At 36.9% G+C, this 5,896-nt stretch overlaps 1 pseudogene; it reads left to right on the forward strand.

The window, feature by feature from the left end:
* The first annotated feature begins 331 nt into the window (after positions 1-331).
* Positions 332-772, forward strand: LOC136126980 (NADH dehydrogenase [ubiquinone] 1 alpha subcomplex subunit 13 pseudogene; annotated as a pseudogene).
* The last annotated feature ends 5,124 nt before the right edge of the window (positions 773-5,896 follow it).

The raw sequence follows: 5,896 nt of genomic DNA on the forward strand, positions 1-5,896 counted from the left end.
GGTTTGATGTATACTATGTAAGTCAGTGATTCCAATCTTCCGTTTGTAAGCGCAAACGCACTTCTACCAGTAAAAATATTCATTTCATATCATGATTTTTCAGCTCTGTTTAGAAGTCTTAGTAAGACAGAGATAGGCTACTAAGATGGATATTGTAAATAAATAAAATACCAACAGTCATTTTTATGTTCTGCCAGGAGGACTTTGTTCTCCCTTATTTGTTAATCACTTGTCTGTAATGAAATTAAGTTCCCTACTTGGAATGTAATGTTAAGTTCTGAATTCAAATTTTAAAGAAACAGAAAAAAGAAGGATTGAAGGCCCTGCAAGCATGGTGTCATCGAAGGGGAGGCAGGACATGCCCCAGCTGGGGGGCTACAGCCCTATCGACTACAAGCGGAACCTTCCGCATCGGGGGCTGTCGGGCTACAGCATGGTCACCATGGGCATTGGGACCTTGCTCTTTGTGTACTGGAGCATGATGAAGTGGAACTGCGAATGCAGGTGCCTGCAGATCCAGGAGTTCGAGGCCCGCATTGCGCTGATGCCTCTGTTGCAGGCAGAGAAGGACCGGAAGCTTCTCCAGATGCTTCGGGAGAACTTGGAGGAGGAGGCGATCATTGTGAAGGGTGTGCCAGATGGGAAGGTAGGTGAGTCCGTTTTCCACACAACGTGCTGGGTGACCCCCATGCTGGGCAAGCTCTACGGACTGCACATGTGCACAAATGAGGAGGTTCTCAACGCCACCTCCGTCTTTAAGCAGTACACCTAGGGGCCTGCGCCCCTAAGACCACTGGACGCCCACTGTCTCCCCACCAGGAGAGAATAAACACTCTGGAGACTGGCAAAAAAAAAAAAAGAAGGACTCAAAGTCATTTTACATGATAGAAGAAATGGGATATATGTACCTGTGTACATGCTAACTTTGTAAAACAGCTTAACCTCCTTCTGTTTGGCCTTCAGATATAATGAGATGATTAGGAAGTAGACGATTCAGAAAAAATAATAATTGACATAAAGTTAATAAAAAGGATTTTCTAATGGACCGCATTTCCTGAAAATGGAAGGCACTAGGAATTGCAGTGGGGAATCTGTTACTAGATTAATAGTTTTCTACCAGTGAGTGCTTGGAATTCCATTCTGTGGCTTAAAACATGGCAAATGCATATCTACTAACAGGTTATAGATGTGTTTGACTGTAACCTCAAGAAATAAAGGAAAATTATAGAAGCAAAGAATAAAATGTATGTAGTGCTTAGATTATAGAAAACCTTGAACGCAAGATTAAGTGTTTCTGATTTTTCTCTGAACAATGGGGCTGGGATGTGATACTAGGAGTACTTCTTGAAGTTTTTGCATAATTATGCAATCAAAATACATTACAATAAAATGAACATGATGATAAAATTAAAGATAGTGTGAAACAAACTCCAACTTTCTTACATTTAAAAGTGTGTTTTTGGGGTTTTTTTTACATATTTGGTTTTAACAGATACTTTTATTCCCTAAAACTTTGCTGTAGAGCATTCTCTCAAGAACTGAAAGAAATGGACATGAAGTCAAGAAATACATCAGGGTTAAGAAATAGAGACACGGAAGGAGAATAATAAACAGGCAAACTAAAATATATAGAAATGCAATCCAATACACTAAGAAAAATGTCCACAGGAATTCAGTAGAATCTCATTTTCTTGATTCACATATTCTATTGCTAATCCTTTGAAGCATCAAGGGTTGGGAATTTCTATTCCTCAGGGAAATTATAAATTTCCCTAGAAGTCTACAGAAAATCATATGAGCACAGAGAAGTAACAATAAAATACTACACGGCGTTGAATGTGATGGCTTAGTTACTGAGTTTACTACTAGATGTTACTTTTAATTCATAACAATGAGAAAATTGGCTCATATGTTATAGCATAGTTACTGGGAGAAAAAAAGGGGCTTAGACACAATTTTCTATGCCTTTTGAAGCTGACTTTAGCTGGGTTGTTATGATTAGTTTTGCCTAGGGGTTAGAGAACTGTTGAACATTCTGGCAGTACTAGGGCTCATTTGGCTTTCTCTATAAGATATTGGTCAATTTCAGCTCATCTGGCAAAGACTAAGGTTGCAATTTATTTGATTTTATTTCTTAACTATTACTTGACACTTTTCCTTTTTCCATTCTAAGATCAACCAAGAAGTTTTACACAAAATGGAAAAACACAATGCTCTCTCCCTGTGGTGACTTCTTGGTATTTTAACAAAGGCCGGTTGAGCAGCAGGGAGGCATGTTAAAGACAGGACTTTCCTGGCAGGTTTGTAAATACATGAGAAAACAGGCAATGCTCATGCTTTTAATACTCAAGAATAATTTATAAATTAATTGTACTAACTCTGAAAATTGTATTTATTCAACATTACTGTGTCACAAGAACTATATTATTTAGGTGCTAAAAACGAATTGCACAGCCTAATCTCAAAGAGCTTACAGTTGACAAAAAAAAAAAAATGTAGACATATAAATATAAATCTATATATAAAGATGGTATAATAATTTCACAAAGGGTATATCACATCCAGTAAGTGTTGGGATCATAAACGGATTCAATGAGGAAGTGATATTTGAACTAAATTTTGATGACTTTTTGATGAAAGACATTAAGGAAATAGAGGGAAGGACATTCCAATAAAGGGGAAAACATACATTAACACACATAGGCAGGAATGCCCAGACTGGCATTAGGAAAATAAATTAGGAACGTTAGATTGTCTGGAAAGTAGGATCCATAGTAATAGAAAATATTACCTCAACTTGCAGCCTGGATTAAGCCATGAAATCATGTTAATAAGTATTTCATAACAACTGTAGTAAACTTTCAGAAAGGAATTCATGAGCCAACTCAAGATTTACTTCTCTAAAGAAGACTAAGCTCTCCAGCCTGCATTCCTAATGTCCATTTCTGATTTCTCATATCTCTCATAGTTGCTATTTGGCCCTTTTGCAATCAACATTTCTCCTGATATTCACATAATTCAACCTCATTTCCTCATAGAGCATATGAAATCCTTCAGCGTAGGGATATCTTCTTTCAAAACTTTCAAATATTCATCACAGCATTTGTCACAAAATACTTAGTAACTCATCCCTAATGATGGGATTTGAACAACTAAACAAGTTTCCTTACTTCAGTAATTTAAACCTCAGCATGCATTAATATGTGCTAGGTAAAGAGAATGTACTTTCACATTACATTTTGATGTGTACTTTTTATCTCTGAATACTGTCTGAAAGGTGGTATGCACCACTGCTTGCTTATCTGGAAATCCCACATGTCATAACAGAAAGCCAGATAATAAACATTTATCAAGAGACATGCAAGTAAATTGCTTAACATAGTATTGGGGCATAGAAATCCATTAAATAAATGTTGCCTAGGATTATGATTATTAATAGTGATCGTGGTAGACACAGTAGCAGTAGGAATAGTAACAGTGGAGGTGGTAATTCAAAGATATTTGAAGAGGTAAAGTGTCAATATAAATAAAGTCAACAAAATATGGATCATATTATAATAAATACCACATTACTATATTTTATGAAATTTTAACTTTTAATAAATGTTTTAAACATATTAACAAATGCTGCATTAAAAATAAACCAGAAATATTTCATTTTGACTTGTATTTAAACTAATTTTTGTAAATCTTTTGTTTTATGCAAAAAAAAAGTAACACTTTTTGTATGGCACTCTTTTTTGGATCATCATGGCCAATGAAAGGTATGTTCAAAATTTGGTAGTCACAGAATAAAACTATTTTTTCACAGCATCTATAATAAAAATTTACAACAAAATTTTTATTCAGCAACACAATATGGTGCAGTTTTATGTTTCCTCTTATTATTGTCAAAATGTATGGTTTATTCCAAATGATATTTAAATCTCCTTATTAATAATCCTTATTGTCTGCATAGAACATACATTTTTTTATACCTCACACAGAGAAAATTTTTAGTGCTAAACAGAAAGTCTATAGGAATTTTCTGAATGAACTCAATGTTGAATTTAAAATATGTATATATTGCACAAGGAAAATTATAGCTGAAAATGGACCATTTTCATAGCTTTCCAACAAAAAAAGCTAAGTGGTTTAAACCTGTATCTCAAAGAAGCAATCCACTGATCATCACTTCTCTAAAGCAAGAGAGAAATCTATGTTGAACACTATTTGAAAAGCAGTTAAGGACTAATTACAGAGAATTAAATCAAATCATGTCTTTTTTTTTAATCCATTTTAGTAGCTGAAGTAGTTTTCAGGAGTTACTAAATTTTAAAAACCTGTGGGGACAACTAACCGCTGAACAATCATCGATAGGAAGACACTGGAACTCACCAAAAAAGACACCCCACATCCAAAGACCAAGGAGAAGCTGAATTAGATGGTAGGAGAGGCGCATTCACAATAAAATCAAATTCCATAACCACTGGGTGGTTGATTCACAGATTGGAGAACAAGTATACCACATAAGTCCACCCACTGGAGTGAAGGTTCTGAGCCCCACGTCAGGCTTCCCAACCTGTGGGTCCAGCAATGGGAGGAGGAACTCCCAGAGAATCAGACTTTGAAGGCTAGTGTGATTTGATTGCAGGACTTTGACAGGACTGGGGGAAACAGAGACTCAACTCTTGGAGGGCACACACAAAGTAGTGTGAGCAAGAGGACCCAGGGGAAGAAGCAGTGACCCCACAGAAGACTGAACCGGACCTACTTGCTAGTGTTGGAGGATCTCCTGCAGAGGTGAGGGGCAGCTGTGGCTCACCATGGGGACAAGGATACTGGCAGCAGAAGTACTCCTTGGTGTGAGCCTTCCTGGAGTCTGCCACTGGCCCCACCAAAGAGCCTGTAGCCTCCAGTGCTGGGTTGCTTCAGGCCAAACAATGAAAAAGGAGGGAACTCAGCCCCACCCATCAGCAGACAGCAGACTAAAGTTTTACTGAGCTCTGCCCACCAGAGCAACAGCCAGCTGTACCCACCACCAGTACCTCCCATCAGGAAGCTTCCACAAGCATCTTAGATAGCCTCATCCACCAGAGGGCAGACAGCAGAAGCAAGAAGAACTATAATCCTGCAGCCTGTGGAATGAAAACCACATTCACAGAAAGACAGACAAAAGGAAAAGGCAGAGGACTATGTACCAGATGAAGGAACAAGATAAAACCCCAGAAAAACAACTCCATGAAGTGGAGATAGGCAACCTTCCAGGAAAAGAATTCAGAATAATGATAGTGAAGATGACCCAGGACCTCGGTAAAAGAATGGAGGCAAAGATCGAAAAGATGCAAGAAATGTTTAACAAAAACCTAGAAGAATTAAAGAACAAACAAATAGAGATGAACAATACAATAACTGAAATCAAAAATAACCAAGAGATTACTGGAGAAATCAAAGAAGAAATCAGTAAATACCTAGAGACAAATGACAACGAAAACACAATGATCCAAACCTATGGCATGCAGCAAAAGCAGTTCTAAGAGGGAAGTGTATAGCAATACAATCCTACCTTAAGAAACAAGAAAAATCTCAAATAAATAATCTACCCTTACACCTAAAGGAACTAGAAAATGAAGAACAAACAAAACCCAAAGATAGTAGAAAGGAAGAAATAAAGATCAGAGCAGAAATAAATGAAATAGAAACAAAGAAAACAATAGCAAAGATCAAAAAAACTAAAAACTGCTTCTTGAGAAGATAAACAAGATTGTAACCAGATTTATCAAGAAAAAGAGGAAGAGGACTCAAATCAATAAAATTATAAATGAATAAAGGAGAAGTTACAATGGATACCACAGAAATACAAAGCATCATAAGAGACTACTACAAGCAGCTCTATGCCAATAAAATGGACAACCTG

This window comes from Phocoena phocoena, chromosome 8 (genome assembly GCF_963924675.1).
Source record: "Phocoena phocoena chromosome 8, mPhoPho1.1, whole genome shotgun sequence".
NCBI classification, from domain to species: domain Eukaryota; kingdom Metazoa; phylum Chordata; class Mammalia; order Artiodactyla; family Phocoenidae; genus Phocoena; species Phocoena phocoena.